General features: G+C 37.6%; 1 protein-coding gene across 4 annotated transcripts in view; it reads left to right on the top strand.

Annotated features, from left to right (window-relative positions):
• The first annotated feature begins 10127 nt into the window (after window positions 1-10127).
• LOC6031086 (acid sphingomyelinase-like phosphodiesterase 3a) overlaps window positions 10128-24025 on the top strand; it is a 129594-nt gene continuing 115696 nt past the window's right edge. For 3 of the 4 annotated variants that reach the window (XM_038262463.1, XM_038262462.1, XM_038262461.1), the window contains exon 1: window positions 10128-10655. The gene's annotated coding sequence lies outside the window, so the exon portion shown is untranslated. Of the gene's footprint in view, window positions 11061-24025 lie in introns of all 4 variants that reach the window. The other variant, XM_038262460.1, reaches the window with a different exon arrangement.

Genomic DNA, 24025 nt, shown 5'->3' with positions numbered 1-24025 from the left:
ACGAATAACACCGAACAGAATGCGTGTATATTCACATCAGGAATATGTGAAAGTTTCTGGAAAGATTCTCATTTTTCTACAACAAACCAAACCAACATTTCAATGCCTTTGTGCTAATTTCTTGTGCTAACTAGATAGGAAAAACAGCAGGCTTAGTACAAGAGCTCACAGAGGCATCAATTTACTTCTTCATCCGACAAATCTTATCTCGAAAAATGTACATCTTTCTACCAAAGATAATTTTCTTACAGTTTCTTTCAAGCGTCTTTGAATAATATGTTTTAAAGTGCTAAATGTAACTGAATTTTCAAAGTACACCCTCTGACGAATATTGACGATGGTACTTCCACCTAACGTTACCTTAGATGATGATTATGCTGCTGCCGACGATGGAAAGCAAATATGCAAACGATTTGCGTATTTTCGCGCTCTCATTGCCGCGGGCAAACATTTGTGCTTTACGGAACATTGAAGCGTTGCACGGTTGCCTAATTATGCGTGTCAATTTTGGGAATGGGGGCATTCGAATACCAAGAGACGATACCGGTGACGACGGGTCGTGAATGATTAATAGTGCTGAAATTAGTTACGACAGGGAAGGTCACTGCGGGAAGGGGATGGTCTCTTTGGATGGAACTTCAATTTGATGTTTTAAACACAAGGTTTAAAGTGAAACATTGTTGAAGCAATTTTGTTGTAACCAAAAAACTCAAATTCAGCTTAACCAGCTTACTAAACAGCATAGAGTGAAACTATTCCGAATCGCATTCCTTTTGCCACAACGGCCAACATCAACTTCCAGCTATCCATCCATCGCAAAAAAAGGAAACAACTCGGGGACAGCATCCTTCCAGCTGAATGTTCCTTTTGTTGCTAGTAAATTCCGGCCCCGGTCTTGACAAAACTGATATGGCACGCAAGAATTTCGTTCGTTCTTTGTAGCTTCTAGGCGCAATCAACTGGTTCGGGCTTTTTACGGCTCGTTCAAGTTGACTTTTTCTCTCTCTTTGATGGGGCCATGTAAACATGCCAGCTGAATTTGGCTCCCAAAGTCAAACGTTTTTGGCCATTTTCATAAGAAACAACAGAGCCAAGAAAATGTCAATGAACACTTGCCTTCAACGTGATTCGAGGAATGTTCATGTTTTTTGAATTTCGATTTAGTGTGTTTAATTCAGTTTGTTCTACTCTAACATTGGTTTAAGAAAACTTGATTTTGAATTTTAAGGTGAACATACTGTCAGTTACCCTTCCATCAATTCTGCTTCTCCTCAGATTCTTCTGCTTTGCATCCAATCTAGACTAGTTTCGCAAAGTCGCAACGTCCTGTGATTTTTCCTACGTTTTGCTCATTTTTTGAGCTTCTTGAAATTGTCCCATCACGCCACACGACATGACATTGCTTCAGTTCAAATGACGGACGCATCCCTGACGAACTGCCCTGATGTGTGCTCCGGCCGTTCTTACATCAGTGAGCATTTGTGATTAGGGAGAGTTGCTCTGGCGATGTCATTTTGATACCATCATTCCCAGTGACCGATAACAACCAACCGACCACGACGACGACGGCCAATGGTCTGCCGGACTTCGTGATGATGTAGAGCTACCAGAAAATAATTGAAAAAAAAATTCTTGTAAAAAAATCGGATCTGAAAATCTAAAAATCTAAAAATCTAAAAATCTAAAAATCTAAAAATCTAAAAATCTAAAAATCTAAAAATCTAAAAATCTAAAAATCTAAAAATCTAAAAATCTAAAAATCTAAAAATCTAAAAATCTAAAAATCTAAAAATCTAAAAATCTAAAAATCTAAAAATCTAAAAATCTAAAAATCTAAAAATCTAAAAATCTAAAAATCTAAAAATCTAAAAATCTAAAAATCTAAAAATCTAAAAATCTAAAAATCTAAAAATCTAAAAATCTAAAAATCTAAAAATCTAAAAATCTAAAAATCTAAAAATCTAAAAATCTAAAAATCTAAAAATCTAAAAATCTAAAAATCTAAAAATCTAAAAATCTAAAAATCTAAAAATCTAAAAATCTAAAAATCTAAAAATCTAAAAATCTAAAAATCTAAAAATCTAAAAATCTAAAAATCTAAAAATCTAAAAATCTAAAAATCTAAAAATCTAAAAATCTAAAAATCTAAAAATCTAAAAATCTAAAAATCTAAAAATCTAAAAATCTAAAAATCTAAAAATCTAAAAATCTAAAAATCTAAAAATCTAAAAATCTAAAAATCTAAAAATCTAAAAATCTAAAAATCTAAAAATCTAAAAATCTAAAAATCTAAAAATCTAAAAATCTGAAAATCTAAAAATCTAAAAATCTTAAAATCTTAAAATCTAAAAATCTAAAAATCTAAAAATCTAAAAATCTAAAAATCTAAAAATCTAAAAATCTAAAAATCTAAAAATCTAAAAATCTAAAAATCTAAAAATCTAAAAATCTAAAAATCTAAAAATCTAAAAATCTAAAAATCTAAAAATCTAAAAATCTAAAAATCTAAAAATCTAAAAATCTAAAAATCTAAAAATCTAAAAATCTAAAAATCTAAAAATCTAAAAATCTAAAAATCTAAAAATCTAAAAATCTAAAAATCTAAAAATCTAAAAATCTAAAAATCTAAAAATCTAAAAATCTAAAAATCTAAAAATCTAAAGATCTAAAAATCTAAAAATCTAAAAATCTAAAAATCTAAAAATCTAAAAATCTAAAAATCTAAAAATCTAAAAATCTAAAAATCTAAAAATCTAAAAATCTAAAAATCTAAAAATCTAAAAATCTAAAAATCTAAAAATCTAAAAATCTAAAAATCTAAAAATCTAAAAATCTAAAAATCTAAAAATCTAAAAATCTAAAAATCTAAAAATCTAAAAATCTAAAAATCTAAAAATCTAAAAATCTAAAAATCTAAAAATCTAAAAATCTAAAAATCTAAAAATCTAAAAATCTAAAAATCTAAAAATCTAAAAATCTAAAAATCTAAAAATTATCTGGCAGCTCTGTCCAAGAGCAACTAGCATTGGTATCATTGGAGCCGAAAAATCTTACGACGATTGTACTTCTTGTAGCAAAAACAACGTCAAGCCATGATTTGAGTGATTAGGTTCGCTTTTTTCTGGTCATCTTCATTTCTTGTCCCCGGGAATGACGAGCAAGTGATTGTTTGACATTCGGACAATTGCCGAGAAAGAACGGGGGATGATCTCTGCTTGCGAGATTGTTCCATTGCTGGAATTCTTTTTCCAGATGGATTACATTTTGTGATTTGTGGTGGTCCAGTTAATTAATTTTCTTGACAAATAAAGCCCGATTTGGTTACATCTTTGTTGCAACGGATTGTTCCATGGAAGAAATAAGCAAAAGAAACTTTAATGATAAAAATATCAACAGATTCTCATCCACAATTCTGCACATGGTGCTGCACCTCTTCCTCCTTCACGTCTCCCCACAACAGGGTGAATCCAACATAATAATCAGATAAAGTTTCCCGAAAGGCGTAATCACACATGTCGCAAATGTGTGTCCACTTTTGTCCCGGGGGTTGACATGTCGGTCGGTTTGCTGCCCATGCACACACCTCCTGTTTCGTCCTGGGCGTCCTGGGCTGTGTCCAACCGCCAGTTCACAAACACACGCACACAATGAAGCCCAAGAAACAAGCGTAATATGAGGGTAAATCTCGTTTTCCGAGGACAAAATTGACATTTATTATTATTATTTTTTTCCTTTTCTTCGAGATTCTTCTTCTTTATTATGTTCGTTTGTGGGGCGGGGTTTGGCCTCGGAACCAGGCGGCGGTGACATTGAAGGTCTCCAACGTTCCGGGAGCCCAGAGGAAGACAGTGAGGTGAGCGGAGGCAACGGTTGGTTCATTGTACCTCCGACCGGTGGTCCCGAAATAAGGCACGGTACGATGACAGCAGATGCTTGGAACGAATTGAGTACAATGTGACAGCTTCTAGTTCCGTGGCCGCGCAGTGACTGAGCGATATTATAATTAAATGTGTAATATTGGCGCTGGTAGAATGATGATTCCGAGTTGAGATAGTGTACGTGACGATTGCGAGATGGTGATGTCGTTAATACAGTAGAGGGATTCCATGGCAAATAGGGAATCGGTAGTACCCAATCCTATAGAAGTCAAACCGCTCGCGGAAATCGATTCTCCAGACAAGACAAACCCCTTATATTTATACATTTATTTATTATTGACTGCTGTACATTTTTGTAGAATATTTTAACTGTAAAAAAAAATCCATGCAAAGTTACAGTAAACATGAAATTTTTGAATGATTTTTTTTTCTGAATGAAAAATGACCCTTTTGGGTTATTGCAGATTCGAAAAGTATATAAAATTTTCGATAATAATACGTTTCTTTGGAATTCTGAGTAGGCCATCCAATCGAGCGTCCATTATTTATTAATTTCCAAACCATGACCAATTCAGGCTGCAATTTTTTGGAAAATAACAAACATTTTTTCCGAACGTTCAAAAATGAAAGGCGTTGTACCACCCCTTCTTCGGGAGAACTAGAACGTGATCAGAGACAAAAATTACCCATTAGGACAAAGTTTCACGCAAATTGAAGAGGGGTCGAGGCAACTTTTTCTGATTTCGTGTGAGTTGGTGGAGAATTGCTCAATTAAGTTTTGTCAAAAGTTTGGATAGATGATTTCTTAAATTTTGGAGAGTTTGATGAAGTAGCTTGCTGTAGTTTGCTTGTTTTATGCAAATCTGTCAATTATATGAAACATGACTGTTGAAAGATGATCATTGCCGAAAATTAAACAATAGAAATGAAATGTTGAACTTATGGCTTCTTACTTATTTTGGATTCAACATTTAATTTAAAACAGGATAATTTTAAATCAAGAAGGAAACGGGAAAACAAATAGCAATCAAATATCAACATTCAGTAGGGGAGAGTGGGGAGACTTGATCCCCGGGGAGACTTGATCCCAATCCTGTATCTCGTCAGCATGTGGGTAAAACAATTAGCTTTGTTCTAGAAAGTTGTGCGAAATTGACTAAAACTCATTGTAGAAAACAAAGAAAAAAAATAAAAAATGTTTAGATTGAGTTACACACATTTTTCGAAGAAGTGCTGCAAAAAACTTCCAAGAGATATTTTTTCTTTGATTTGATAAGTATAGAAAACACTCAAAAATTATTCAAAAAATATTTTTTATACATGAATTGTTTGATAAACATATCAACTCCAAAACTCTAACACATTTGACGTTAAATTTATCGCCATACTATTTTTACAATCAATTGTTTAAAAAAGTGCGTTTAGGGAGACTTGATCCCTGCATTTTTACAGTCACTGGAATCAGCCTCAAGATTAAATAATTTGGCTGGGTTTTCGTACGTAGTTTCCTTTAGTATAGTTGTACATAACTAACTGCAGTTTGAACCATTTTTCAAAAGTTTTGTAAACAAAAATTACCAGCTTTTGTAAACATGCTCAATTTTGGTCTAAAAAAGAAAATTTTAAGTTTTTAAATATTTTACATGCTAAACTTGTTATATTTTGAACACAAACGTACAGGTTTAATGTGAAATTGCTGTATCTTATAGAAAATTAAAAGTTTGGATTAATAAGAAACATTTTGCTTAAGATTTCTTCAAAATGTTGAAAGGGGGATCAAATTACCCCCAACATTTTGAAAATGCCGGTTTAAAATATTTTTTAAAACGCTTGTCATTATTCTAAGAGTTTATCTGATGAAATACCCTTATCAGCCAAACATAGTTGAATGTTTAAGCTTTCAATTCATGCAAAAAGATCATAGTTTTGTGAGAAATTGACAGAGTTATGTGCGATACAAAAAAAGGGGATCAAGTCTCCCCACTCTCCCCTATACTTAAAAAAATGAACTCAAATAAGGCCGTTGCAAATACGTTTAAAAAGGCTTATGTCGCCTAGAAATAGACGTCAAGTCATCTGAGAACAATTTCAAATGCATTTTTCTTCAAAATATTTTGTTGTTTTTAAGTGAAATTTATCTCTGGGTGATTCTCCGCCAACTCACACCCCGAGCAGACGGAAATAACTTGGGAAGGTCAGTTTTTGATATTGTGAGAAGATCGAAATATGTTATTGGGATGATCGGATTAGTTGTTAAAATAACAAAAATCCATAACAAAGATTTGTTCGAAGAATAACTTAAACTGTTATTATGTTGTTATTGCAATAACAAACCAATAACACAGAAGGAATCATGAAGGAATAACAAGATTTGTTATTTTGTGCGGAGAGGTGGAGCAGCATAATAACAAAAAATGTTAGTGAACTGGTATGTCTCCATAACAAAAAAAGTTATTGTTCTGGTTTATTTGTAATTTGCAAATAAACCTGCAGTTGCCATAACTCCTCTGTACTAGTCAGGGCTGCAGAGTGGGGTACCTCCAAGCGACTTTGAATCCATACTTTGAAGACAACTCCGACTCTGGATGCAAGATATGACGTCAACGACGACTTCAGCTCTCCAAAAATACCCGACTTCAGAGATTCCGACTCCAAGTAAAAGTTGCTGAAAATTTGCTGAATCCGATGCAGTCTCCGAGGTCTCACTCCAGCTCGAACTTCAACGTCAGCTCCGACCTCCTGGCTCTGTGAAAATAATAACAGTTTTTGTTATTCACACTTCAAAAATTCTCAATAAATAAATCAATTCCGTTAGGGAATATAACAAAATTAAAAAAAATGAACTCTCAAAAGTTAATTTTGTCGGATTAATTTTAGCTTGAAACCCCATTTCATGGTGAAATAAATGACCCCGATGAAATTGGTCAAAATTATTTCATAGTTCTAGTCAATTTTAGTAAAATCCCTTAGGGGGTATATCAAATAATTAAAAAAATCAACTTTCAAAATTTCAACTTTTCAGAATAATTTTAGCTTAAGGACTCCATTTCATGGCCAAAATAATGACCCCAACGAAATTGGTCAAAATTATCCCATAGTTCTAGCCAATTTTAGCAAAGTCCCTTAGAGGGTATATCAAATAATTAAAAAAATCAACTTTCAATATTTCAACTTTTCAGAATAATTTTAGCTTAAGGACCCCATTTCATGGCCAAAATAATGACTCTGACGAAATTGGTCAAAATTATCCCATAGTTCTAACCATTTTAAACAAAGTCCCTTAGGGGGTATATCAAACAATTAAAAAAAATCAACTTTCAAAATTTCATTTTTTCAGAATAATTTTAGCTTCAGAACCCCATTTCATGGCCAAAATAATGATCCCGACGAAATTGGTCAAAATTATCCCATAGTTCTAGCCAATTTTAGCAAAGTCCCTTAGAGGGTATATCAAATAATCAAAAAAATCAACTTTCAAAATTTCAACTTTTCAGAATAATTTTAGCTTAAGGACCCCATTTCATGGCCAAAATAATGACCCTGACGAAATTGGTCAAAATTATCCCATAGTGCTAACCATTTTAAACAAAGTCCCTTAGAGGGTATATCAAATAATTAAAAAAATCAACTTTGAAAATTTCAACTTTTCAGAATAATTTTAGCTTAAGAACCCCATTTCATGGCCAAAATAATGATCCCGACGAAATGGTCAAAATTATCCCATAGTTCTAGCCAAGTTTAGCAAAGTCCCTTAGGGGGTATATCAAATAATTAAAAAAATCAACTTCCAAAATTTCTACTTATAAAAATAATTTTAGCTTTAGGACCCCATCTCATTCCCAAAATAATGATCCCGACGAAATTAGACAAAATTATCCCAAAGATCTAAACATATTTAACAAAAGAAAAAATAATAACAGATTGTGTTATGGACACTTAGAAATTTTATGGTATTTTTTTTTCTAAGTCAGTATACCGAACGAATAACAAATTTTGTTATTAGGAGAGTTTTTGAAATGCATAACATCTCCTCTTATTAGCGTGTTATTAAACATTTTCAATATAATATCACTTCAATACCAAATTTTGTTATTTTATCAGAAACTGTTATTATTTTTTCTTCTTGATGTTGAACTTCAGGATAAAATAATAACACTTTTTGTTATTTTAACAGTATTTGTTATTGGAATGGCATGAATTGTGTTATTACCGTCTGCCCGGGACAGCAGTTGCCCCGACCCCTCTTCGATTGGCGTGAAACTTTGTCCGAAGGTGTAACTTTTGTCCCTGATCACGAATCCGAGGTTTTTCAATAATTTGCAGCCTGAAACGTAAAATTGGACGCCCGGTTTGATAGCGTACTCAAAATTCCAAAAAATCGAAGTTTTCATAAAAAAACACTAAAGAAGTTTTTAAAACTCTGCCATTTTCCGTTACTTGACTGTAATTTTTTTTGGAACATGTCATTTTAAGGGTAATTTAAAGTATCTGGAGGGTCATTTTTTCATGTAGAACAAAATGTTTTATTATAAATTTCGCGTTTTTTTCTAACTTTGCAGAGTTATATTTTAGAGTGTAACAATGTTCTACAAAGTTATAGAAGAGCAGACTCTTTTTTCTCATGTTCAAAAAGAAAGGGGTCGGGGCAACTGCTGTGTGAGTTGGTGGAGAATTAACCAGGTATGATATTTAGCATGTTTTAACTCGTTTCGAAATATCTTGTTTTTTTGTGTTTGTTTTTTTTTTGCGAAAAAAAGAGGGCGGCGGGAAGGGGGGGGGGGGGTTCAAGGATTAAAAAAAAATGTCCTCGTAGCTTATGGATGGTCCCTAAAGAAAACGTCGGATAAAATCATTTTTTATGAAGTTTAGAAAAGTACTTCAAATTTATGCTAAAAAAAGATTTTGACAAAAGTCCGGAAGATGTTAAAAGGAAGGTTTTTGTAAGAAAACCCGTCGAAACCCGAATCCTATCAAAAGTTATGAGCACTTAAGTGTTATTTATACACTTTCAGATGATTTCAGATGAGACTTAGAGACTGATTACAATATACACTATTTTTGCAGGTATGTTAATGTAGCGATCCTTTTGCCCTGTTGGATGCCAAGTTTGGATTCACTCATTCGAATGCAGTTTCATTCAAATTAGCGAATCCAAAAAAATCCGTCATTTTCTATATTTTACGAAATGTATTTGAAAGATTTTTCCGATGGTTCTAAATGCCAATCCTATCAAAAGAAATATGCTTAAGTAATTGAGTATTTTTAGAGGGAATTATGCTGATTTGTGTTTAGTGAGCTATTTTGTGATAAGTTTGTTGTAAAACAGATAGGACGTGTAATAAGATACCAGCGACAAGTGATTTTTTTCAAAGATTTTTTAATGGATTAAGGTGAAAACAAATATTTTTTTATATATTTTTATATATTGAAATTTGGCTCAGGAACACGAATCAAATAAATTTACACCTGAAAAAATAACTAAAAGAAACAGTGTCTTAACCAAAGCTTCCTCAGTTTTGGATGCCCCTTACAAGCTCTAGGTTTTTGATATTGTTAATGCAGCTATTTTTCACTAAAATGCCAAAAATACCTTCACATTTAACAAATTGGGATGCTTCACCCTTAACATTGCTGCACTTTTTAAGCACTTTCAGATGCATTTCAAATTTTGAAATTTAACTGAATTTTGTTACAGTCTTTTTTGATAGAAGATTTTTTTTTACCTTTAAACTGTGTGTCTCGATCTTTTTTCACGGAATATCAATTCTATTTCAAATATGCTAATTTTACGAACTCAAAATAAGTTGCACTTTAAAGTCTAAATCAATTCAAAATCGTACAAGACAAGTCAATATCCTCTTACAAGCATACGAAATGCATCATGTGCAAACACGAGAAAAGCTTTAAATCTTCCACTCACGCTTTTCCAAAGTTCTTCGTTACATTGTCCTCGTCGCCGCCGCTCTCGTTCAACCTCAAACCCTGCCTACCAACCCACCTACCCACTCAGTCACCCCAAAACTTGGTCAAGTCGCGAGAGCTTTTTTGCTGGTTTGAGTTCCCTTGCTCAAGATCGGTTCAAGTCTCTAACTTTGACAGCTGCTCGTGCCCTTCCAGTGGGACATGCGCCCTCGCGTTCAAAACATACGGCCGGTTTTCTCTGTGTAGCAGATTCTCGCGCTCTCTCAATGTGGCGCTGCTGGAACACAAGTCCCGACGATGACACCTTCGGTTTCGCTATCGAATTGATCAGTTTAATGTGATACCGTCGGCCCGTTCGGACGTGTTTTCTCTGCGGCGGTGTCTCTGGGAATCTCGAGAGGAGCCTCTATTCCGAGACCTGTGGTGTTCTGTAGTGTATAGAGTGTGCTTTACAAGTTTACCTTACTGAAGTTGTCCTAAATCTATTACGTTCTGCAGTTTGCGAGGTCATTCCCTTTGGCGGCGCCGGACTCGGTTTAGGACCCGTTACATAAATTAAGGCGCTCGTCGTAGCGACCCTCAATGTAGGCATTTTGGCTTGCGGGTGTGAAGAAAGCAGTCACTTTGTGTTGTGCGTGTGTGTGTGCCAAAAGTAGACCCGTTTGTTTTGGGGTTCGCCCACATCGGATGACACAAATTCCCCGGAAGGATACACGGTTCAAAGGATTTTGGCGGGGTGAAAAGGGACCAGGACCAACACGCAATACGCGCTGTGTGTGTGAGCGTGAAGCCTGCCGAAGAATTTTGTATGAAACATATTGCTGATTAGCAAAAGTGCTGAAGCTCCTGCTAAAGGTGTGTATTCTCGTGCGTTCGTGTGCTGGGTTGTCACTGTGTCACGGGGTGGAAAAGGTTGCCAATAAAAACGGGAAATTGATGAGCCCCACGACGACGACAACGCTGGGAAGCGTGATTTCAGGCGTTGGAGTGCTATAAAAACATCGAGCAAGAGCGGATGAAAAAATGCTTCAGTGAAAAGTCGGGCACGTGAGATCAATAACACAGAGAGCTCTCGGATACACAATCGCGCAGGAGAAGGAAGAAAAACTTTGCTCCGAAAAAAGGAAGAACAAAACAAAAAAAAAACGCACCAGCAACGATGACGGTGGCGAAAATGTCCTGTGACCTCGTCGTTTGAAAAATGTAAATAAGCGACATTTTCTGTCCACGGCCCCCGGTCCGGAACCCCAAAAGCACACGGTATTTATCTTATTTTTTACTCAACTTTCTTTCACTAAGCTCATTCCGGCATCAACAGCCTCCTCGGGGAAGTCAGCACCCCCGCAAACGGCTGTTCTGTGGAATTCGTGGGCAGAAGAAGTTGGGCTGGCTGGGAAAAGATCCACGTGATGACGCCCCCATGGCCTCGAGAAATGGGTTCCGAGAGGTGTCAGACTTTTGGCTAAACTTTGCTTTTCATTTGAGGGGCCCTGAGCATCAGCCTGCCGGATGGTGGTTCTTCGGCAAAAGTTTTCGACAAGAGCCGGCACTGTGGTTGGGAAGTTGTCGTTGCCGTTGGTTGGTGATGGCGGAGGTAGTAAAGTTTCTGCTGGATGTGGTTCTGGGAAGTGCTGCGAAAAGGGTTTATCTTGGGAGGGGTAAGACAAACTGGACCAATCAATAAGTTTGTCTTGAATGTGGAGTTGTCGGGGTTGACAACTTGGATGAAAGTTGAATTATCACAATTTAATTTAATAAGTTACGGTCAAATTTTTAATATTGGAAGCAAATACGTTATAAATGCATTACAATCAGGGGTGCCCAAAGTTATTGAATGGGGGGTCTTATTCAGAGCTCACAGAGTTTGCGAGCCAAATGTGAAAAATTATTTACATGAAAATAATAAATTACGTTATTACAATCTATAAAAGTGAAAAACATATCAAATTCACATGTTTTTCACATTTTTGTTATTGAAATATTAGATATCAAAAAATGATTTTTTCCGACGCTTAAAAACTAGCTTCTGATCAATTGGTTCATTTAATGAAAATCAACATAACCATAAAATTGCAAAAAAATATCCATAAGATTTTTATTGCTCTACCTGATATATAAATATCAGGTTAGGCCACTGCCAATATATTTGTAAGAAGATTAAAAACCACGGACGGGTCAAGATTGAAGAGTTGTTAAACAATATTTGGCTGAAGACAATCCCAATTTTTATTTGTTAAAAATTTGTGAAATGAAAATATTTCGTTTACATTGAAATGAAAAAAGTTAATAAATTTATGCTATTGTATTTTTATAAAAAAAAAATAATTTTATTTATTTTTATAAGGGTGATCAAACCTAAAATAAAATGTAAATTCAGTGATAAACCGAAATCATTATTTCAATAAAATTGGAATAAATTTTGATCTGCCTGGATTAGATGTTAGCACGGACGAACAGACGAGGCACCAGGAACAAATTTTCTTCAAATTTCTGAAGCAAACTATCGCCTGCACCACCTTCATTCAAGTTGTCGAAGTAGCATCGCGCGATTACGCATGATTTTTAAAAAATGTCTTATGCAATAATTAATTAAAACATTTAGCATAAATATGGTGCTAGAAACAGTTATCAGGCATTAAGTTTGTCTTTATGATTCTATGTAATTAATTATGGATACTGAAATTGTCGAAAAACTGATAGAAATGTTTGTTGCAGCCAACCATTGGCCACTCCACCCTAACTCCTCTTAGTACATTGTAAACAAGTACCCCTCGCCTAAGCAGTGTGGTGAATTACTAGTGTCACCACACTGATACACAAACACAACGTAGGGTAGATTTGACATTTGTTTATTTACGATCTGTGATTGAAGAACTTGTAATTAGCTTTAAGGACAAATGTTTCGTGTTAAGTTTAAGTGAATAAATCGTTCTCTTTACGCTTAAGCCTCCGAGCAGGCAAGTCGCCTCTCGGAGCACTTGAATCCGGTGTTTTATTTATTCCGCCCCGAACTCTGGTCCGCTGGTCGTCCGCTTCGTCTGCTGCTGGAAGGAATCGGTGAGTTGGTGGTTCTGGCCCCCGCGGAGTCGGCCTCTGGCCGAACAATGTTATTTTTAATATAAATTCATACGACCATTTTAAAAAGTGTCCATGAGTGTCCATTGGCTCATACAGTTTGCTGCATTTTTGCAAGACCCAATCGCACCCCTCTGACTCAATGTCACCCCTGGCAATTCCTATATTTTTACAGCTATTTACTTTAGTCAAATTTGAACGTTTTATAACTCATTTCTAAAAAAAAATATTTGGTGAGACTTTTAATGAAATTGTGGTTTGGTTGAGCGTTTTAGCAGAATGCATTACTGTGAATACAAAGAGACGAGTTGTTCCTTTTAATTCCGCTATATATTTTTAATATCTTGACAGATACGTATTTCGTCTACTACTTGCAGACTTCATCAGTGTTCTGTTCTCGAGTCGAGAACAACTCGTCTCTTTGTATTCATTTTAATGAAATTAAAATTTTTAATCACATTTAAACTTTCAGTAAAATAGATTTTCAAAAAAAAATATTTTTGTCATAAAACCGAAATGAAAGCATGCATAAACTTTGACCTTTATATTAACACAAATTTAAAGGTTTAATTCCTAGGTTAAATTTTCAAAAGGTCCTATCTGCATAGAAATCTAATGACTCATAGGTTGCTTTGAAAATTTAATCTAGAATTTTAAGAATAAATACCCATATGCATTTTCATCACTCATGAGAAAAAAAATGTCAAAACAAAAATATAACTGTTGTCAACTCTATCGAATGAAAACATAGAAGTTCATTTTTTTTATCTTTAATTTTTGTCTATTTCCCTCAACCCTGGTCAGTCGATTAAAATACAAAAAAAAAATATGATCAATGGGTTTAATTGATTAAAAATTAACAAATAATTAAAAAAGTCCAAAACAACTTCATTAAAATTGAAAACAAGTTGGAGCGAAAAAACACAGTTGAGATCAGTTTTGCGTTTTTCCTGTGTTCAGGAGGTCATTTCGAACAACTTTTGTTTTACGACAAACTTTTCTTCTCTTGTTTTATGTTTTTATTATTTGATTTTTAATATTTTAATTTGCATTTATCTTGTTTAGTTTATGTTTGTTTTTGGTGGTATTTGGCCTATTCTATAACCATATATAATTACATTTGCATATCTAATTTTTTCACGTTTTTACAGTCACTTTTCAAATTTTTGCATGTTTTTCACATTTTCTGCTATAGAATAGCACCATCATCATTTAAATTGCAAAAAAATGCGTAGAGGCATAGTCTGGGATACTACAAAAATTACTGCATACTTCTTTTTATTTGAAATATCGGAAATGTTAGTAAAAACACACCCAAAGTTGACCCCTAAAACATTGACATTTTTAAAAACAATGGCAAAGTCACATAAAACAAGTTAATCTTCTAACTCTGAAATTTTCTAAAATTTTAAGAGTTCTTCTTTCCAATGCTCTTTAAATATCAAAAATCGGTTGGAAAAATGATTTTTGGCGATTTTTTAGATCGAAGCCCGTCTAAAGGCGGGGTTAGGTTGTAGAGGGTTAATTTGGCCACCCCTGTGCCTTCGGGCACCGGAACAGGTTCCAACTGGAAACGGTTCACTGAGCTGATGTCGATTGGTGCCCAGTAGGACTTAACCATTTCAATTATTTTTGCAGAATGATGTTTTAGAATGATGCCTTGAAGTTTTGCATCATTTGCGGCTTTGTTTTGTGGAATAAATTTTGTTATATTGACCAAAACCCAAATAGGAGGGCCGAGGCACCCCAACGGAATCCGGAATATCTCTGGTAAAAGTGAACCATATTTGTCCCCCATCTGACAGTTAAAAATATAGACAGATCTGGATCTTTTGCCATCGGAAGCATCCAAATTGGTCAGTTCTGTGGAATTCCACTTCCCAGCGAGAGAATCGCCCAGAACGGCGACTCCTTTGAACCGAGCCTCTTGCGCTCGCGACACTGACAGATGCTGAATGACGCGCTCTGCGTAGCTGTCATTCTGCCGATGAGGATTGTCGGTATAACCATAATGCCGACAAGCACGCTATAGCGTGTAGCCTAGAGACCCTTAATAGATAGACTTGCCAAACAAGTTGCATCCAAGATATGCCTACCACACATCCTCCCTCTACTCAAAAAAAAAATGAAGAAAATACCCTCAAATAAAAATACGCGCCAAATATCCAACAAGCTTGAATTTAGGTTGAAATGGAAAGCATTCTTACACTAGCACTGGACTTGCACAAAGGTAATGGAAAATAACACTTGTCTCTCACGGTTTCTCTCTTCGCTGCCCCTAGGCCGAAACACAACTAACTGAGTTGTATGTCTTTATACGGGGGAGACAACTCCTACAACTTGAATGACTTATCGGCCGGGACCGACCCCATCCAATGGAAGGCTGGAGCAGATGGGAATCGAACCCATGATCATCTGCTTGCACAGCGAACAGCATAACCATTCGACCACGCCTATTACCAACCACAGTTAATTCACTTTCATTGACTAGCTAGCAATGTGAAAAACGAAACTTTTTGGACTACAACCCACTGGTCTTGGCGATCTCTGTTGTTAGATTGCTACCCGAACCTAGGCGTCCCAAGGTTTGGGCGGGACCTTTTTTTTACACCTAGTTCTTCTGAACTCCGGGATTCAAACTGACGATCTTTGGATTGCGAGTCCAAATGCTGACTCCACGAAGCAGGCTTGGTCTGGTACTTATTGTCTGTATCAACTCCAGGGAGATGATTCCTTCACCTGGAATGATCCAAGGGAGTGAGAGGCAACCACGCTTGCAGCTGCACCACCGACTCTGGCCAGCAATTTGAGTTAATGTTAATTCTCAATAAAGCCTTTATCCTGACCAGACTTCTTTGAACAAAACAGGAACCTGCGCAAATCGTCTTGCAAGTTAACCAAATGTTTTCTGTTATCTTCTTACCGTTGAAAATACACCCATCTCGGAACATGCTCCTTCGCCCCTGGGTTGCGAATCCAGACAGAGAATCCACACGAGAACGCCCACAAGCCCGTTGGAGACCAGAGCTACGATATCCAACCTAAGGGCTTTCCCTGTATTGGCTGATCGCTTGCTCGACGAAAGTGATTTATGGACACTTCGTAGGGATGCCTGTTTCGCGTCTGGTAGTGGTTATCCCGTTGAAGCCTGTCAGCTCCCGAGTTAAAGGAAATCACTGACAGCATTAAAATTTTGAGGAAACAACGCTACCTGCGAGTAGCGAGTTCGATCGTCACGTGCCGGGTGTGATCCCTTCGCCGTCTTCCATCTTTTGCATCTACGGAACTTCCAGGGCATCGAACTTGGACACCATCCGTGAACCGGACACACGCAAGCACTTAAGCCCGACACAAACTCGTGAACGCCATCCATTTTGCAATATAAACAACGCAGTTCCATCAACAGCCCATCAGGTACCGCTAACTATGTTCAGTAATGGCCGTCGGGAAGCGCACGGACGCTCTGGACTATTGGGACTTCATCTTTACCACGCGGCACTAACCGCGTTCATTATCTACCATGTAGCGTTTGAATTCCAGTTTTCCTAGATGAATATCTCAGCTTGCTAAAGTCTTGTTAGTATCTTGCATCTTGCATGTATCGAAAGTCTTGCGGACATCCCATCTCGCTTTGAATCTTGCGGACATCCCATCTCGCTTTAAATCTTGCGGACATCCCATCTCGCGTATGTCTGGTTGGTACCTTGCGGATATCCCATCTCGCTTAAGCCTTGGTGGTCCCTTGCGGACGTCCCATTTCGCTTTAAGTCTTTCGAACATCCCATCTCGCGTAAATCTGGCTGGTTTCTTGCGGACATCCCATCTCGCTTTAAATCTTGCGGACATCCCATCTCGCTTTAAGTCTTGCGGACATCCCATCTCGCTTTAAGTCTTGCGGACATCCCATCTCGCTTTAAGTCTTGCTGGTTTCTTGCGGACATCCCATCTCGCGTAAATCTGGCTGGTTTCTTGCGGACATCCCATCTCGCTTTAAATCTTGCGGACATCCCATCTCGCTTTAAGTCTTGCGGACATCCCATCTCGCTTTAAGTCTTGCTGGTTTCTTGCGGACATCCCATCTCGCGTAAATCTGGCTGGTTTCTTGCGGACATCCCATCTCGCTTTAAATCTTGCGGACATCCCATCTCGCTTTAAATCTGGCTTGTTTCTTGCGGACATCCCATCTCGCTTTAAGTCTTGCGGACATTCCATCTCGCTTTAAGTCTTGCTGGTTTCTTGCGGACATCCCATCTCGCGTAAATCTGGCTGGTTTCTTGCGGACATCCCATCTCGCTTTAAATCTTGCGGACATCCCATCTCGCTTTAAGTCTTGCGGACATCCCATCTCGCTTTAAGTCTTGCTGGTTTCTTGCGGACATCCCATCTCGCGTAAATCTGGCTGGTTTCTTGCGGACATCCCATCTCGCTTTAAATCTTGCGGACATCCCATCTCGCTTTAAATCTGGCTTGTTTCTTGCGGACATCCCATCTCGCTTTAAGTCTTGCGGACATTCCATCTCGCTTTAAGTCTTGCTGGTTTCTTGCGGACATCCCATCTCGCTTTAAATCTTGCGGACATCCCATCTCGCTTTAAGTCTTGCGGGCATCCCATCTCGCTTTAAGTCTTGCTGGTTTCTTGCGGACATCCCATCTCGCGTAAATCTGGCTGGTTTCTTGCGGACATCCCATCTCGCTTTAAATCTTGCGGACATCCCATCTCGCTTTAAATCTTGCTTGTTTCTTGCGGACATCCCATCTCGCTTTAAGTCTTGCGGACATTCCATCTCGCTTTAAGTCTTGCTGGTTTCTTGCGGACATCCCATCTCGCTTTAAATCTTGCGGACATCCCATCTCGCTTTAAGTCTTGTGGACATCCCATCTCCTCGGGCAACCGTTATAACAACCATTTTCTTCAGTTCTGTGTTCGTTTCGTTTCGAAAGCGTAAGTTCAGGAGTTCTATCTAAAGTTCAGACTAGAGTTCAGACCAAGGGGTTGGAAACTCTTAGGGCTATAATTATTATGCTAACCAGTATATCAAAATATATGTTAGTATACTTATTATGTCCTTTACATATCGGGCAGTATGAGGAAGAGAGTCATGCTTCGTGATGCAGTTGCCGAAAATTAGAAAGCAGGTTTGGCGGCTGGCTTCAGGTGTTGCTATTCGGGAGTCGAAGTTCCCGATCTTCGGGATAAATCATCAGCAAGGGCAAGAATCCGGTGAGAAAATTCCAATAGGAACCTTGTATGAATGTGTGAGTGAGTGTGAACAAAATTGGGCCGGATCAACTGATCTAGACAACTGTGATCTCATTTAGTTTATGCAGTGATGCCAAACATTTATAAAGTTAAACTGTATCAAAACTTTATTTGAGTATAAAGTAAACTTTGAATAAAGAAGCTTTGACGTAAAATTTGTCAATTTGCTCGAAACAGATTTTAAAACTTTCTATTTTAAATTAATTTTAATCATCAGTTGCACATTCTCAACCTTGTTCTCAGCTTTAAATTCCTTGAAAGTTCTATGCTAGAAAAATATTCATTGATCCGGCTCATCGAATGACATGTGTGCGAGAGAAGTATTGAATATTATATAACTTTTTCTTTACAGCATTTTAAAGAAATCGCGCCGTTCCGTACCCCATGAAAAGACGCGTTTTATCGTGTATTAAAAATATTTTCGCCGCGAAGCGCGATATCTATTTGAGACGTGAGACGTATTCCATTGACGCCGGATAATTTCGCACTTTTGATCACATTAAATAATTTTCGGTTTATCTTTCAATGAATATATTTTTTCGAGATGGAAAAGAGTTGCGCGATTAAAAAGTTGTTTTTTGTCGGCTTCGTTTCAGGCGCGTTAGGATAGACCATTAGCGCGCGTTTTTGAAGTTTTTTTTATTAGATTGTGAGTAGCGAGACCTCGCGGTTACTCTGCAACGTGTTTTTCGGAGCCTTTTATTTAATATTTTATTTTTCATAAGTTTTTTTTCTGGTAAACATCGTTGATTGGAAGGCACGCCGCCGGTTTATCTCATTTAAATAATTTTATTACAATCGGTTACGGGGTGTCCTGTTTTCTTTTCGTTTATATTCGTTTATATCGATTTTATGAAGAGTAAAGCGTCTTTTATTTACAATTTTTGAAATTTGCTCGCGTTATCTAAATTGTACATACAGTAAACATAGACTGATAAGTCCATCCCATAGCCCTACTGCTCGGTTGGCACGCGTTCGATTAAAAACATTCTAAATAATCAATTATTTATCTTTCCGCAGCCGGCTGCCTAAGATTTAAAATTATCAACCGATAAACAAAATGCTCATGGTCACATCACTGCCACTCGTGAATCCTGACCTCATACCCATCTACTAACCCCTCAAAACTCATGTGATACTTTGTCGGAGAAGCAGTCGATTGGGCGGTCTCTATCACTCAAGTATCGGACTAACATTCCCATCCACTTCCCCGTGACTCTACCACTGGTCGTGGCCGGCGCCGGTATTGATCAGCATGATAGGGGCCTTTGAGAAGTTGCGAAGCGAGGAAAGATAGCACCCACTCATCTTCCACGGCTCGTGGATGTAACTTCTGGAGGTCCTGGTCAATAACGGAGTAGCAACTGCGGGTGGGCACCTATGCTTATGCTTATGCTTATGCTTATGCTTATTATGTCCTTTACATATCGCCAGTGTACTTACCAATATACTGAGAGTATCATAATATACTAACAGTTTATTGCTTTTCGGTTAGTATACTAACAAGTATACTGGAATATCGTTAGTATACTAAGTATTCCTAAGTAATATTAGAGTTTCCAGCCCCTTGGTTCAGACCAACAAGCTGGTGATCAACCTTGTCAGACTTTCACTAGCTGCATTCCTTCGAGTAGATGACTCTTCCAGGGTGTTTTTCATCTTAAGAACCAAGCACAAAACCATCTAAAAGAAAAAAGAAAAAAACCTTAAGCAAAACATTTAAATAATGAACATTCAAAATATCCTCTTGAAACACCTCGTAACCAAGTCGAGCACTCGCTACGGATACATGTAAACGAACCTTCAGGACCAGACACGTCCTTAAAATTCTTCATTTGTCGAATTTCTACCTTTTCTTGACTCGCCTCGGTACGCTGCTCCTTTTCATCACTGAAAGCGCTGAACACCTCAGAACCTGCACAATTATGAAACGCCTGCCGGCCTCGTTCCTCTTCACCGTGGGACACGTATTTGAATTCCGGGTTAACGGTGGCAAAAAAATGATGTCACATTTAGCTTCCAACACCGAAGGGACCACGCTCTCGTCCCGTTCAACTTTAACCTATCGCCATCCTCCACATCCTCAGTGTTCAACGCGCCTACATCCGACAAAAGTTTTCAACGTGTTCGAGTTCTTCCGGAAGAATCGTCTCTTTGCTCGTGACCTCCAGCCGGTCCAGCCAGTTAACATGCAAACAGTTGTGAATCCAGACGATCGACCAGGTACTGCCACACCCCCGGTACAGCACTCCAACGAAAGCGCCAACATGCCCTGTCCGGAAGCAACCGGATGTTCCGGCGCAACGGACACTGTTCGATCGCTTCGCTAGGGAAGCGATCTTGACGGTTCATTTCGCCGGCTTGAGCTGCGAGTCTACAAAGGCGTGGCATGTCTGCTGGAGCTGGACCAGTTCCGGCGGAAGCCCGCATATACTTAAGTGGCGGAATGCACATTATTTTGCGGAACCTTTTGGAAAAGACTGATTCTGATTGCACTACAGAATAATACGCACAAGCCCCTTGTCGTTTATTTGCAATTTGAGCACATCTTAAATTCAATAAAAAAAAACGATGAAGCGGAACACCGACGTCCCGACAATTGTCTCGATCCACCGTGTGTCACACCACTTCACCTCCGGCACCCAAGCACCACGATCACAAAAAAAAAGATTTCTCTATTTACCTGTTTCCTTCCGTTTGCTTCAACTTTTTTTCACGCCGTCTGAGCGACTCTCTCGCTGAGTTGTGTTCCAGGTTCCAGGGAATTTTACAGTGGAATTAAATCCGGCAGGATCGCCAATGTGGAATTCCACTTCCCAGCGAGAGAATCGCCCAGAACGGCGACTCCTTTGAACCGAGCCTCTTGCGCTCGCGACACTGACAGATGCTGAATGACGCGCTCTGCGTAGCTGTCATTCTGCCGATGAGGATTGTCGGTATAACCATAATGCCGACAAGCACGCTATAGCGTGTAGCCTAGAGACCCTTAATAGATAGACTTGCCAAACAAGTTGCATCCAAGATATGCCTACCACACAAGTTCTACCAAAAGTTATGAAATTTTTAAGAAAAAAATAGGGGTCAAATGACTACCCGAGCGTTTGAGTGCTAATTGTTCATTTCAATTTACTTTTTCTGGACCCTGAATTCTGATATCTCGAAGGGTAATGAAAAAAAAAAATGCAAAAATTTAGAATTGGCGATTGTTTTTGTTGAAACAAAAATACTGATATCTTTTTTTTAATAATTTATTTGAAAATCGGGCTTTGTCTTGCACACGGGACAGGTTGAACGAATCTTCACCAAAATTTTGAGCCGATGTGGTCAGAGCAGTGTTGAGATATCGTGGCACCCGTTTTTTGAAACTGCTTGCTTCGAATAGCTGTATCGCGGCAATGATACAATCAAATGTTTTCAAATTTATTTTGTAAAGCGATGCAAAACTATAATTTAATGCCCTGAAAATAGTTTTAAAAAAGCTTTCCGAAAGGTGTTACATGTATGTATCCCCTTAAGGAAAATTAGCTCAATTTTCCCTAATTTGTTTTTATGTTGAATGGACTTGGTAAGAGAAGGAAAGTTTTAAAAAAGATACCTTCGAGATAGTAATGCATTTTTTAAAGGTCATTCAAATTTCGAAGCCATGGCTTAATTTTTTTACAAACCATCTCCCAATTATGATTCATGTCAGCTAATTCAAAGTATGGTTATATCGTGGAAAATGTGAAAAAGTTGATCTGGATACCAAACTGATTATTCAATGCTATTGTGGTCTCGTACACAGGAAAAAAAGTTTAATTTTGGATGGTTGAAAATTTTGTTGGTCGCATAATACATACCACTTTTTTGTGTGTGCTGACTAAATAGAAATCCCAGCAAGGTTAGTATAAGAGTAGTACATCGAATTACAGAGAAATGTACTGTTTTGAAATCCATACCCAAACAGGAATAGCCATAAAATACACAACTCGACATTTTTGAAGTTTATGTCAGTAAATGCTACAGTTTCGTCAAGTTATGGCATATTTAGGCTCCCTATACTAGCTTCAAATGACAGAATTGAGTTTTAGTAATTTCTCTACCAATAAATAATAGGGCATAGGGCATTAACATCTTGATCTTTACAATTGTATTTATTTGCAAAAAGCTAGCTAAAATTCAGTTGTGTTTATTGGAGCGTGTTCAGGGAGTCGAAATCTATTAAACTTTGATGAAAATGAAGCGTTTTCTCATTACTGACATCAATTTAAAAAATGTAGAGTTGTGTTATATGACTTCATAACAGAAGCTCTAAAATGATACGTAAAATCGGTTCTGAAACATTCTCAGATTTTTTGTGTTGATTACTTGATTTCTGCTTTTTTTCATATAAACATAATAAAAAAATGTCAAATCAGCTCTGAAGTGTAAAACATTAATCTCAAAGCTCATCAAATTCAGGTATTTCCCAGCTGATGAAATTATTTCCCATCATCTCTACTGCTTGAAGTTTTCCTCCCCTAGGGATGATGAAGCCACTACGACTAGTTCACCTACCTTGACTCGGCATCAGCTAAATCCCAGCGTTTACATAACCTTCCCCCCTGTGGGAAAAGAAAATCGCTTTTTTCCTACTTTTACTACTAGTAGTTTCCTCGCAACGCTGCTAGTTGGCAAGCTTCCTTTTCCCCCTGTGGGAGCATAGTGGAACGAAGCAAATATGATTCTTCCACGTCATTTAGCTGAAGCAGTTATTTCTTTCCTTTGCGAGCTGCTTTTCCAGGGAAAAATGAACCTTGAACCACAAAGCCACGACAGCGCCACAGAGAGCATGGTTCTTCGGCAGTCCTGTCCTGTATGTAATGTGCGGTTTGTGGAGGGGAGGAAAAAAAAAGAAAGAACCGACCGATGATGAGGTGAAACTTGGTGTTTTCTCTAGCTAGATTGATGGTGATGAAACCAGCAGTACAAACATGGATGGAATGGTTGTAGATTTTGAGTTTCAAGGTAGATTACTCTGTCAGCGTGAGGTGTGCAGCCACAGAATTGTTTACAGCGCTGAGATGTACTGGACGGAGAGGTGATTTCAGGCAAGAGCCTTCGGCATGGTTCATGAAACTTGAAATTGTACACAGCAAAATGGGGCTTACAAACGAATGACAACGGCAGATTAAGACTGAAAGTCTCTCGAAACTGTGCTCAACGGTTTGGACACATAAGCTGATAAATGCTTCTGAGAAGGGGTTTTGGGACTTCTGCGTAAAATATTTGCCTATGGAAAAACTGGAATTGTAATTTTTCTTGCAAGATGTGTGTTTTTTTTTTTATTTTTCTTACGTCTCGGTTGAACAGCAAAAATACATTATTTGAAGCCATTTTTGCTGAATTCATTTTTTGAAATAGATCAAACACATGTTTAGAATTAACTACATATCTTTTAATTTTTGCCAGCTGTTGCGAACAAATTTTCAGCTTCGGCTGCAGGTGTCACCAATGAAAAGCACTATTCTCTGCAAAAAAATAACCTGACCTACATTTGACTCAAGAATCAGCAAGATTTCTGATGTTTCCCCCTGACAGAAACTTTCCTTTCCAGCTCACTGCTTATTTTAAAACAGGCGAAAAAAATATTAAAAAAACGCTTTCCAGTCGACCTTCGAACTTGACCGTGCAGCATCAGCAGCTGGCTGAGTTTTGCCAAGCTTGCAAATTAATGGTGCCTTCTATGATTTATTCAATTTGGACTTGACGCTTTTCCTCAATTTTTCATTCGAGTGCTGAAAAGTGGTCTTTTTGTTCATTTTTCCACAAACTGAAGGTAAATGAAAAATTTCACCTGAAAATCCCCCCCCCCCCCACCAACCTAAACGTTCACAATGACCAGTACTCCACGGGACTTGGCGGCCCAGTA

Source organism: Culex quinquefasciatus, chromosome 3, assembly GCF_015732765.1.
Source record: "Culex quinquefasciatus strain JHB chromosome 3, VPISU_Cqui_1.0_pri_paternal, whole genome shotgun sequence".
Lineage (NCBI taxonomy): Eukaryota > Metazoa > Arthropoda > Insecta > Diptera > Culicidae > Culex > Culex quinquefasciatus.
This window is presented reverse-complemented; position numbering and strand designations above follow the sequence as displayed.